Raw genomic sequence first — 13,737 nt, 5'->3', positions numbered from 1 at the left:
CCTGCCTTGTCAACTGACCTGAGCGTCCTCTCCCACCCACCAGGGGCAAGCAAGCCTTCTCCTCTGGGCTATTCTGTCCTCACCAGCCCCTGGGTGCAGGAATCCAGGCTCCCGATCAGGCTGGCAGAGCTATCTCAGGGCATGAGTGGGAGGCATTCAGGGGATCCTGCATCCCAGATTACTGGATGCTGTGCCCGCTGCACACATTTTTTTTTTTCTCACTCACCTTCCACACCGATGACCACGGGGTCAGAGGACAAAGTGTAGCATTCGCGGACCACGCAGGGACACTTGCTCCTTACCGGCTCCCTGCTGCCCAGGGCCTTGGCATCCGTTTCTGGTATGCCTGAGGGGACAGCTGGAGTTTCTAAGGCAAAGTGATCCTCTGTGTAACCTGAGAAGGTCCCCCGTTACCAGGTGGATCTCGGCTGGACAACTTGGCCAAGACCCAAGTTGGCCAGCCCCTGCTGTATAGTCCTGTGGAGAGAATGAACAGTGGTCTTCAAGTAGATGTGGAGACTTGCTGAGGCTGAGCCTAGAGCTTGTCTGACCTTGGGCCTCGGGACGTGGGTACAGAGGTCCCACCTGAGTTGTCAAGGGAAGCAGACAGTGGCCATTGCTTCACTGGGACAAGTGATGGTGTGACTCAGTTGGTCATGGGATCCAGTCCTCACAGGAATCCCCCAGGCTGAGTTTATTGGCAACAGGAGGGGAGAACCAATCTAGGAAAAATCTAGGAAAAAATATTTTTTTGCTATTGGTGGGTGAGAGGGAGATATTGACCTATGTAACTCTGGAAATCAATAGCGTTTGTAAATGTAAGGCAGAGCTGGCTCTGTGGATAAAGAGCTTCCTGCACCAGTGTAAGGACCCTCAACACCCACATACATTGGCATAAGCACAAGTGTTTAGAGGGTAGTTTAATGGGCATAATATATGCATTTAGCCAGACAACAGTAGTAGTTTCCTTCCTAGGGCTTATGACCTCCCCAACCACAGGCCTTATTTTTATTTTTATTTTTTGAATTTTAGAGAGAGAGACAGAGAGGAGAGAGATAATTGGTATGCCAGGGCCTCAGCCACTGATATCAAGCTTCAGATGCTTGGGCCATATAGTGGGCACGTGCGACCTTGTGCACTTGCCTCACCTTTGTGCATCTGGCTTATGTGGGATCTGGAGAGTAGAACATGGGTCCTTAGGCTTCTCACCTTAACCACTAAGCCATCTATCCAGCCCCATAGGCTTTTGGTTTGCTTGTTTATTTGTTTGTTTGTTTGTTTGAGATAGAGTCTCACTCTAGCCCAGGCTGACCTGGAATTCACTATGTAGTCTCAGGCTAACCTTGAAGTGATTCTCCTATCTCTGCCTTCCAAGTCCTGGGATTAAAGGTGTGTGTCAATATGCCCGGCTCCATAGGCTTTTGATTAGGTTTTCAGTACCAGGTAGGAATTCCCAACCATGGATCATGGAGCAAGCCTAAAATCCAATCAGAGAACAGTTGGTTTCCCACATAACAGACATGACATCATTGAATTAGTTGGTACATTTGACCTGGCTGGCCAGCCATAAAGCTTGTGGGGTCCACTGATAGCTAATACCATTGATGAATTTTCAACATGGAAGGAGGCTTCCTGCTCAGCTCCAGTGTGATTCTCCGTGACCTGCATGTGGAGGATTCAACACCTAGTTCTTAGGGTGCTACCATCTAGTTCTGGCAGGCAACCAAGAGCCTTGGTAATAACCTGTAATGATGTTTTGGGGTTATCAGAGGTCTCCCTGGCCGACAACTCTCTGGAAGGTATCCCAGCCCTGGCACTGAAATTTTTCTAATAACAATCTATGGCTTCTGGGCATAACATTATCTCCATCTATACAAAATCTTTGATTCTTGAAAACTGTCCAGATCAATAAAAGCAAGGGAAGTCTGAGATATTGCCTCATATTGGAAGACCCTAAAGGGACATGGTGAATAGACACACTGTGCTATCTTGGAGGATAACCTGGGACACAGGGAGGGCACAAGGGGAAGGTAAGGAATTTCTATGTTAATTTGTCATCATTGTGGCAAAACTGCCTGAAAGAAACATTTTGTTTTTGTAATATTTTATTTTTACTTATTTATTTGAGAGAAAGAGATACAGGAATAGGCAGGGAGAGAGAGAGAGAGAGAATGGGCATGTCTGGATCTCCAGCCACTGCAAACAAACTCCAGATACATGTGCCCCCTTGTGCATCTGGCCCAATGGGTCGTGGGGAGTCGAACCTGGGTCCATTGGCTTTGCAGGCAAGTGCCTTCACCACTAAGCCATCCCTCCAGTCCTGAAAGAAACATTGTAGAAAGAAAACGGGTTTATCTTGTCTCACTTCCTGTGTGTGCTCATCTACCGTCAGCGCTCTCCGGCCCTGTTGAGGTAGATCATGGCAGAGGGCCTTGGTCAGCATGTGATGGTCAGAAAGCAAAGAGAAGGAGGACAAGATCTTGCCTGGGGACAAGATACAGTTTTCAAAGTCATGGACCTAGAGGCCATAAGCTCAAGGCTTGACTGGCAACTTAGTGAGACATGTCAAATTAATAATTAAAAAAAATCAAAAGAGGGCTGGGATTGTAGCTCAACAGCAGAAGGCTCACCTAGAATCCCCCAGTGAGGAACTTGAGGCTTGGCTAGATACTAGAGCTCCTGCCTAGAATCCCCCAGGGAGGGGCTGGGGCGTGGCTCAGCGGTAGAGCTCCTGCCTAGAATCCCCCAGTGAGGGGCTGGGGGCGTGGCTCAGTGGTAGAGCCCCTGCCTAGAATCCCCCAGTGAGGGGCTGGGGGCGTGGCTCAGTGGTAGAACTCCTGCCTAGAATCCCCCAGGGAGGGGGCGGGGGCGTGGCTCAGTGTGTGGTAGCTGGTAGCTGGGGTGTAGCTAAGCAGTAGAACAGTTGCCTGACTTGAGTGATACCCTAGATTTAATCTCAGTACTGGGAAAAACAAAATAAAACAAAAACCTGTTCAGGGACTAAGACTAGAAGTTACTTGTAATCAGCCATTAGCCATTATGATTGAGCTGTGTGCTCTCTGAACTTTCGGAATCCAAACATATTGTCTCTTTTATTCTGTCTCTCCGTCTCTGTGTATGAGAAAGAGAGGGAGAGAGAGAGAATGGGCATGCCAGGGCCTCCAGTCATTGCAAACTCCAGATGCACTCACCACCTTGTGCGTAATCTTAATTGTTTGAGCAGGTGGGCAGAGAGAGAGAGAGAGAATGGGCATGCCAGGGCCTTCAGCCACTGTAAACACACTCTAGAACACGTACTCCCCCTTGTGCACATATGCAACATTGCATGCTTGCATCCCTGTGTGTCTGGCTTAAGTAGGACCTGGAGGTTCAAACATGAGTTCCTAGGTTTCTCCAGCCTGTGCATCTATCTTACGTGGAAACTGGGGAATCGAACCCGGGTGCTTAGGCTTCACAGGCAAGTGCTTTGACAACTAAGCCATCTCTCCAACCACCTCTGTGCTTGTTTGTTTGTTTGTTTGTTTTCTTGAGGCAGTGTCACACTCTGTCTCAGTGAGTAAGATGGAGAGCAATAGCAAGAGAGATTTGACATCAAACTAAGGCCTCTATACATACGTGCTTTGATAGTTCAAATGTGAAATGTCCCCCCATAGCCTCGTCTGTTTGTAATGAAGCCTCATGCTTGTTCCCCAGTGGGTAGGGTCTTTGGGAGGTGGAGCCTTGCTTGTGTAGGCGTGTCATTGGGGGTCAACCTTGAGGTTTATTTGTCTAGCCCACTGGGTGTTGGGAGCTAGCTGACTCAGACGACTTCCTTTCTGTTGCTTGACAAGATGTGATGCCTCGGGCTGCAGAGATGGCTTAACGGTTGAGCACTTGCCTGTGAAGCCTAAGGACCCCGGATCAAGGCTCCATTCCCCAGGACCCACGTTAGCCAGATGCTCAAGGGGGCGCACGCGTCCGGAGTTCATTTGCAGTGGCTGGAGGCCCTGGCGCGCCCATTCTCTCCCTCTCTCTCTCTGGCTGTCACTTTCAAATAAATAAATAAACATAAAACAAAACAAAACTAAAAGATGTGATGCCTCATCTGCCTTCTGAACCCCTGCCCTCCCTTCCCAACTATTGATGAAGCAAGTAACTGTAAGCTGAAATAAACTCTTTCCTTCCCTAAGCAGCTTCTGGTCAGGTTTCTGTCCCCGCAAGGAGATGATGACTGCTACCCTCCACACACACATGCATACACACACACACACACACACACACACACACACACGCAAAGAATAAGTACAAAGATAAATGAGAGCGTTCTAGGCCAGCCTTGGATACATGAGACCTTGTGTCAACAAAAGAAAAAAAAAAGACAAGAAAAGAAAAAAAAAAAAAAAAAAGGAAAAGAAAGAAACTGATGTTCCTCCGGGATGATAAGTTGGTGTTCGGTGACATCGCTGGTGACGGTGTAAAATAGGACAACAATGACGGGAAGTCTTTGACAGTGTTCAGCCGCTTCAGTATATGCCCACCTGTCTGAGTCAGCTCCATCTGCTGTAACAAAATTACCATAAATTGGGTGATTTATGGACAGTAAAAATGAACAGCTCACAGTTTTGGGGGGTGGGCAGTGCCAGATCAAGATGTCAGCCAAGGCTGTGTCCAGCAAGGGTCTGTTTGTTCCTCGTAAGCGACACCTTCTGCTGGGCGTGGTGGCGCACGCCTTTAATCCCAGCACTTGGGAGGCAGAGGTAGGAGGATTGCCGTGAGTTCGAGGCCACCCTCTGACTGCCTTGAAACGCAGGTCAGCCTGAGCTAGACTGAGACCCTGCCTCGAAAAAAACAAAACACAACAAAGTGACACCTTCATGTGTCCTCCTGTGACAAATGAAACAGGAAAGCCCAGAGAAAGCTCGGCAGCCTGAGACTCTGTGTGGCTGGAGTTACACACGCATCCCTTTCCCAGCAGGGCACTTAGCAACCTGGGACCCCCGCCGGCCCTGAGCTGCATGCACTTGGCTTGAAACCATGTAACAGGCCATTTCTCCTTAGCAACCCCTTGGCAACTCTCCTTTGGTGGTCAGTTTCCGTTCAAACACGCCATTCTGGAAATACATCCTAGAACTAGAGGCAGGAGGCCAATCCAGCCTGGACTGGTTTTGGGTGCATGCATGGTAAGGCAAATTGTACCCTCTGAGTGAACTTTTAGGAAATAAAAACAAAACAAAACAAATCTCCTGTCTATTATCTTATGCATGATTGGGTATATGCATGTGATTAAAGTCAGATGCATTATGGGAAAGAACATGCACAGTAAACAAAGGTTTACATAATCCAAGCCTGTCAATTAAAACAGGAAACCAGGCGGGCATGGTGGCGCACACCTTTAATCCCAGCACTCAGGAGGCAGAGGTAGGAGGATCGCTGTGAGTTCAAGGCCAGCCTGAGACTGTAGTGAATTCCAGGTCAGCCTGGGCTAGAGTGAGACCCTACCTTGAAAAACAAAAACAAACAAACAAAAACCCCAGGAAATCATCTATGTTGGCCCTCTACCAACCAACTCCTTCTCCTGGACCTCCTAGAAGAAAACCCCAAACAGTGACCAACACTTCTGAGGTCTCTCCCTTACGTAGCCTGCTGCTCCTGAGCCGTGTTTCATGAAAAAAATTCCTTCCTGCTTTGTGACTTGTGTGTCATTTTTCAATTCTTTTTTTTTTTTTAATTGTTTATGCCCGACATGGTGGCACGTGCCTTTAATCATAGCACACAGAGGCAGAAATAGCTGGATCACCATGAGTTTTTTTTTTTTTCAAAATTTTTTCGTTTATTTTTATTTATTCATTTGACAGCAACAGAGAGAGAAAGAGGAAGATAGAGAGAATGGGCGTGCCAGGGCCTCCAGCCACTGCAAACAAACTCCAGACGTGTGCACCCCCTTGTGCATCTGGCTAACGTGGGACCTGGGGAATCGAGCCTTAAACTGGAGTCCTTAGGCTTCACAGGCAAGTGCTTAACCGCTAAGCCAGTTCTCCAGCCCTCACCATGAGTTTGAGATTACATAGTGAATTCCAGATCAGCCTGGCCTAGCGCGAGACCCTACCTTGAAAAACAAAAAAATGAAATAAAATAAAATAAAAATTATTAGTAAGGAGTCGGGGGACACAGGGAGAATAGGCACACCAGGGCCTATTGCCACTTGTTTATTTCATTTATTTATTTATTTATTTTCGAGGTAGAGTTTCACTCTAGCTCAGGCTGACCTGGAATTTACTATGTAGTCTCAGGCTGGCCTTGAACTCACATCAATCCTCCAAGTCTGCCTCCCAAGTGCTGGGATTAAAGGTGTGGGCCACAATGCCTGTCTTATTTTTTATTTTGTTTCTTAATTTTTATTAACGTTTTCCATGATTATAAAAAATATCCCATGGTAATACCCTTCCTCCTCTCCCACCCCCTGCTGTCCATTTTGAAATTCCATTCTCCATCATATCCCCTCCCCAGCTCAATCATTCTATTTTTATTTTTTTTTAGAGAGGGAGAGAGAGAGAATTGGCTCGCCAGGGCCTCACACACTGCAATTGAACTCCAGACACTTGCACTACCTAGAGGGCATGTGCGACCTTGTGCTTGCCTCACCTTTGAGGGTCTGGCTTATGTGAGATCTGGAGAGTCAAACCTGGGTTCTTAGGCTTCGCAGGCAACGGCCTTAACCGCTAAGCCATCTAATTGTGCATGTGTGTGGGGGGCACACCAGGGTCTCTTGCTGCTGTAAATGAACACTGGATACATTCGTCACTCTGCATTGGGCTTTGTTAGGTACTGGGCAATTCAACCCAGACTAGTAGGCTTTGCAAGCAAGTGTCTTTAGTTAGGGAGCCATCTTCCCACTGGCCCTGGGCTTAGTCTCTAGCACTGCCAAAAAATGAAAAATAAAAAATAAAAAAAAAGATTATTGTGCTGTAGTTACAGGAATATATATGATGAAACTTGTTTGGTTATATACTGTAAATTGACTTATTCCATATAAATTACACTTCCACAAAGTTGATTTCTTTTGTTGTTCTGTTTTGCTTTTTTTTTTTTTTTTTAAGTCAGGTATTACTATGTGACCCAGGTTGGAGTCAAATTCCAAAGAGCTGGCTAAGTACACTCCTATACCTGGAATTACTAGGGAAAGTGTTACGGTCAGGTTCACATTGCTGGCAGAATCACCTGACCAAGAGAAGCTTTTGGGCAAAAAGAATTTATTTTGGTTTACAGATTCTAGGGGAAGCTCCATGATGGCAGGGGGAAATGATGCCATGAGCAGAAGGTGGACATCACCCTCTGGCCAACATAAGGTGGACAACAGCAACAGGAGAGTGTACCAAACACTGGCAAGGGGAAACTGGTTATAGCACCTATAAGCCCACCCCCAACAATACACGGCCTCCAGGAGGCGTTAATTTCCAAATCTCCATCAGCTGGGAGCCTAGCATTCAGAACACCTAAGCTTATGGGGGACACCTGAGTGAAACCACCTCACAAAGCAACAGCTACTGAGCCAGACCCAATCTTAGGCCAGACAATTGTCATACATTTGTTGGTTCACTCAGTTGTCACAGTTCCCCCATAAATCCAGAAATGTTCTTTACAGTTTAGAGATGAGAAAATAGAGCTTTGGAAACATTAAGGGACTAGCCAGGATCACACTAACCTGAATGGCCGAGGCAGTATTTGTCTTTGTATCCAGAGCTCATCATTCTTTGTCAGAGGAAATAATAAGAAATATATACATTGGGGATTGGAGAGATGGCTTAGCGGTTAAGGCATTTGCTTGCAAAGCCAAAGGACCCAGGTTTGATTCCTTTGAAATATATATTTGAAATACATGTATGAAATATATAGCCAGGTGTGTTAGCTCATGCCAGTAATCCCAGCACTCAGGAGGCTGAGGTAGGAGGACTGCTGTGCGTTCAAGGTCAGCCTGGGCTGGAATGAGACCCTGACTCACAGCAATGAAAAGAAACATATAACTTGTCCTCTGCCCTAGGTCTTTTCATAGAACTTTTATTACCTTTGCAATTTTCTGAATGCTAGCAATTTTTTTTTTTTTTGTGCTAATGAAATGAGTGGGTGGGCTCTGAGGTAGCCTCAGGATGGGGGCTGGTTGCCAGGGGAACCAGGCTTGTGATTAGAGGGTTGGACTTTTCAGTTCCACCTGCAGCCTCCAGGGAGAGAAGAAGAGCGGACAACTGAGTTGGTCACCAGTGGCCAATGGTGTAATCAGTCATGCGACTGAATGAAAGCAACATCAAATCTCTAAAGGACAGGCTTCTGAGGTGCCTGGATTGGGGAACAACACACCTTCACGCTTGGGAAGGTGGTGGCCTCAACTCCTTGAGACAGAAGCTCTGTGCTTGGAACCTTCTCAAGCCTCACAACATGGACTCCAGCATTTTATCATTTGCTTGTACCCTTTATTCTTGCATAGACATGTTTTATTTTGATTGATTTTATTTATTTATTTTTTAATTTTTTGTTTAGTTTTATTTGAGAGCGACAGAGAGAGCAAGAGGCAGAGAGAGAGAGAGAGAATGGGTGTGCCAGGGCTTCCAGCCACTGCAAATAAACTCCAGACACGTGTGCTCCCTTGTGCATCTGGCTAACGTGGGTCCTGGGGAATCGAACCTGAGTCCTTTGGCTTTGCAAGCAAATGCCTTAACCACTAAGCCATCTCTCCAGCCCTCATTTTGTTTATTAAAAAATCATTTTAGGGCTGGAGAGATGGCTTAGCGGTTAAGCGCTTGCCTGTGAAGCCTAAGGACCCCGGTTCGAGGCTCAGTTCCCCAGGTCCCACGTTAGCCAGATGCACAAGGGGGCGCATGCGTCTGGAGTTCGTTTGCAGAGGCTGGAAGCCCTGGCGTGCCCATTCTCTCTCTCTCCTTCTATCTGTCTTTCTCTCTGTGTCTGTCGCTCTCAAATAAAAATAAAAATAAAAATAAAAAATTTTATTAAAAAAATCATTTTATTTATTCACTTGAGAGAGGGGCAGATACAGAGAGAGAAAGAGAAAGAGAGAGAGAGAGAGAGAGAGAGAGAGAGAGAGAATGGGCATGATGCCAGGGCCTCCAGCCACTGCAAACTCCAGTTGCATGCGCCACCTTGTACATCTGGCTTACGTGGGTCTTGGGGAATTGAAACTGGGTCCTTTGGCTTTGGGTACAAGTGCCTTAACCACTAAGCCATTTCTCTAGCCCCGCCTGTTTTGTTTTTTTTTTGTTTTTTTTTTTTGGTTAATTTGGTTTTTCGAGGTAGAGTCTCATTCTAGCCCAGGCTGACCTGGAATTTACTATGTCACCTCAGGCTGGCCTTGAACTCACAGCGATCCTCCTACCTCTGCCTTTCAAGTGTTGATATTAAAGGCGTGTGGCACCATGCCAGACAGCCCTGCCTTTTTAATTACATTTCTTTTAAAACTACGTTTTCTAAAAATTTCTCTCTCTCTCTCTCTCTCTCTCTCTCTCTCTGTGTGTGTGTGTGTGTGTGTGTGTGTGTGTATACATGCATGCATGTAGAGCTCAGAGGACAACTTCAAGGCATGGGTGCTAGACCATGAGAAGGTCTCTTGAAGCTGCAAACTAAGTCCCAGACTGCAAAGGTCAAGACTGGCTGATTCGGGAACTTTGGTTTCCCTGGGCTCCAATCTGGGCCAGTAGGCATTGCAAGCAACTGTCTTTAACCAGTGAGCCATCCCCCAAGCCCTGAACACCCGGATTTTTTTGACATGGGTGCTGGGGATCTGAACTCAGGTCCTCATGCTCACGTATGAGCACTTCATCAGCTGAGCCACCTTTCCAGCACCTCCTCTTTTTGGTGTGTGTGTGTGCAGTGTGTGTGGGTGATGCGTGTGTCCGTGCGCCTCATGCACACATAGAGGCTCAAAGACAGCGACTGTCATCTGCCTTACCGTTCCAATGCCTGTATCACTCTCCTGCCTTATTTCTGTCAGCCAGTGTCTCTCACCGAACTTGGGGCTCACACCATTTAATTAATTAATTTATTTTGTTTTTTCAAGGTAGGGTCTCACTCTAGCCCAGGCTGACCCGGAATTCACTATGTAGTCTTGGGGTGGCCTCGAACTCATGGTGAGCCTCCTACCTCTGCCTCCTGAGTGCTGGGATTAAAGGTGTGCGCCACCACGTACGCGCCCCCTCCCCATCTTTGTGGAGACATTGTCTCACGTAATCCAGGCTGGCCTCAAAATCATTATGTAGCCAAGGATGACCTTGAATTGCTGATCTTCTGTCCTCCAGCTCCCGCGCGCTGAGAGTACAGGCGAACCCCTCCAGTGCCAGCTTGGTTCTCCCTCTAATCCTGGCCTTTTTTTTTTTTCCCCACCAGCTCCTCCTTTCTGCTGACCCCAGGAGGACGGAACACCTCAGCATCTTCTCTCCTTCCACCCTTTGCTCCTCTGAGGCAGCGCTTCTGCTCCCCTTGACCTTGCAGCTGCGGCGGGCTGGATACAGTTTCTCTCCCCTGACTTGGAGTACATTTCCTTGAGCCTGCACCAAGAGATGGCTGCCAGGAAGGAATATTATTAATAGATTCGTCTTTGAGTCCAGTAACTGAAGGGCATTGACCATAAGTTATTGCCACGCTCTGAAGCATTCCATATTTTTACTATTGCATCTCCGCTCATCCTGGGGGTTAATATGAAATATGAGTGTAGTGTGAACTCTTTCCTGGGGAGAAGCTCGTGCGATCTTGTTTGTGACAGACGGAGGGACGATCCCATCAAAGTTCAACATGGCAAGCCATTGATTTTACTGGGCTTCCTTTTTTATTTTTGTTTTTATTTTTATTTTTTGAGATAGGGTCTCACTCTAGCCCAGGCTGACCTGGAATTCACTATGTCATCTCAGGGTGGCCTTGAACTCACGGCAATCCTCCTACCTCTGCCTTCCAAGTGCTGGGATTAAAGATGTGCGCCACCACGCCTGGCCTTTACAGGCTTCCTTACAGAGATTGGGGGGAGGGGTTACTTAATGGAGTATGGAGACCCCAGAGCATCCATAGCTCTGAAAATTGTCATTCCAGTCTGCTTAGATGGAGGCCGGGTCCCTTGTTCTTCCCCACTCTGAGCACTCTGTCTCCTGCTGAGGCCACAAGACCACACTGCATTCAGCCAGCACAGGGAGTGCCTGACACCCCTGTGAGGACCCTCCCCACACCCCTCTGAGTGGTGGCAATTGCTTCTGATAAAAGATAGCAATAGGGGGCTGGAGAGATGGCTTAGTGGTTAAGGCATTTGCCTGCAAAGCCAAAGGACTTCGGTTTGATTCCCCAGGACCCACGTAAAATAGATGCACAAGGTGACTCATGCCTCTGGAGTTCATTTGCAGTGGCTGGAGGCCCTGGCCTGCCCATTCTCTCTCTCTCTCTGTCTACCTCTTTCCCTCTCACTCTCTCAAGTAAATAAATAAAAAGTTAAAAAATAAACTACTATTGCTATCTCAGAGGACAGTGTCCCACAAAAGTGCGGGGGCGGGGGATAGTTTTGGACACATTCTTTCCATCATCCCAAATACTACAACTGATTAGATACCCACTCCACTCATTGATTGCCTAACTAGCATCTCCATTTCTCCTCAGATCTCCCTTCTGGCACTCTCCCCCTTTATCAGCAGCTCTTGAATTGGGGAGTAACTGGTCTCCCCAGTGCAGCTTCAGTGTGTGTGTGTGTGAACCTGTGGTCCATGCTAGCCCCCATCAAGGTGAATCTAAGCACCCCTACTTGGAATCCTAAGCCCTCTTTCCTCCTCGCCTCTCACTGCATGCAGATGTGGGAGAGTGAAGCCCCTGTCTTCCCACCAGGAAGAAAACTGGTTCTGAGATGAAGCAGGGGAGTGGGGTGGGGGAGAACCTCTGGCCGGTCATGGTGGCATATGCCTTCCATTCCAGCACTTGAGAGACGGAAGCAGGAGAATCATGACTGTGAAACCAGCCTGGATCACACAGTCAGTTCCAGGCCACGATGGAGCTGCCTGGTCAGACCCTGCCTCTCACTCTCCCACCCCTGCGTACTGATGTCACTACGTGCGGTGGTTGGACTCAGGTGTCCCCCATAAACTTAAGTGACTCAGGTGTCCCCCATAAACTTAAGTGTTCTGAATGCTAGGTTCCCAGCTGACGGAGATTTGGGAATTAATGCCTCCTGGAGGCAGTGTATTGTTGGGGGCGGGCTTACGGGTGTTATAGCCAGCTCTCCCTTGCTAGTGTTTGGCACATTGTCCTATTGCTGTTGTCCACCAGATTTTGGCCAGGTGGTGATGGATGTCTACCCTCATGTCATCGTTTTCCCTGTCATCATGGAGCTTCCCCTCGAGTCTGTAAGCCAAAATAAACCTCTCCCCCACCCCCCCCCCCCCAAGCTGCTCTTGGTCGGGTGATTTCTGCCAGCCATGTGAACCTGACTGCAATACTAAGCTACTGACTTGGTCCATCCTTGAAGTCATCATTATCTCTGGAAATTTCTCTGGCAGAGGCCAACACGTCTCCTTGTGGTTTGTTCCAGCTTGGGTGACTATTCCTTAACAACATGAAGTGTTCGGGGCCCCCTAGACCTTCGCAGCAGAATCACTTCTGACTTCATTCTTATTTTAATCACATTTGGTAATGTTGGGGATTGTGTGAGAGTGGTCAGTGTTGACTGGATAGGTTTTATCTCATTTAATCCTCACAACAATCCTTTGAGGCAAATTCTCTTCTCCTCACATTTCAGGTGAAGAACGTGAAGAACAGAGAGGTTAAGAAACTGGACTAAAGCCCCGCAGGTGGAAGAGGTGGGTGCTCTCCTGGAAGCTGGGAAGCTTGATTCCTGAGTGAACATGTGTGTTGCTTTGTTTTGAGGCAGGGCCTCACCGTGTAGCCCAAGCTGACCTCAATCTCACCAACTTCCTGCCTCAACTTCCCAAGTGCTGGGACTTTAGGTGCACTCCACCATGCCTGGCTTGAGTGCACACTCTGTTATTTTAAGAGAGAGAGAGAGAGAGAGGATGTGTTTGGGTGTGCCAAGGCCTCTTGCTGCTGCAAACAAGCTCCAAATGCATGCACCACTTTGGGCATCTGGATTTTTGTGGATACTGAGTCAAGCTTTTCAAGCAAGTGCCTTTGACTATTTTGTTTGTAAGATTTATTCTTTCTTTATTGGGCGGGGGGGGGGGAGAGATAGAAGAGAATGGGCGCGCCGGGGCCTCCAGCCACCGAAAATGAACTCCAGATGCCCATACCGCCACGTGCATCTGGCTTATGTGGGACCTGGAGAATCAAAGCGAGGTCCTTGGGCTTCGCAGGCATGCGTTTTAACCACTAAGCCATCTCTCCAGCCCTTCAAGCAAGTGGCTTTAACTGCTGAGCCTTGTAATCATTCCTGCCTGTAGTCTACAACATCTCGGTTTCAGCTCCCTGCGCTTAGCTTCAAAGGTGTGAGATTGGTTACTTTTCTTGTAACTGAGAAAATATCCAGTGGAACCACTTCAGGGAAGATGGGTTTATTTCGGATCATTGGTTGAGGAAAGGACACAATCCACTGGGACAGGAAGTACGGCCACAGGAGTGGACGGAGCTGGTCACACTGCGTCCAGCCAGGAAGCAGGGAGTAATGAATGCTGCTGCTCACCTTGTCTTCCTTTTTATTCAGCCTGGGACCCCAGCCCATGGAATAGTGCTGCCTGTAGTTTGAGTGGCTCTTCCCACCTCAAGTAACTCAGT

This window comes from Jaculus jaculus, chromosome 2 (genome assembly GCF_020740685.1).
Source record: "Jaculus jaculus isolate mJacJac1 chromosome 2, mJacJac1.mat.Y.cur, whole genome shotgun sequence".
Taxonomy (NCBI): domain Eukaryota; kingdom Metazoa; phylum Chordata; class Mammalia; order Rodentia; family Dipodidae; genus Jaculus; species Jaculus jaculus.
Note: the sequence above shows the minus strand (reverse complement) of the source record.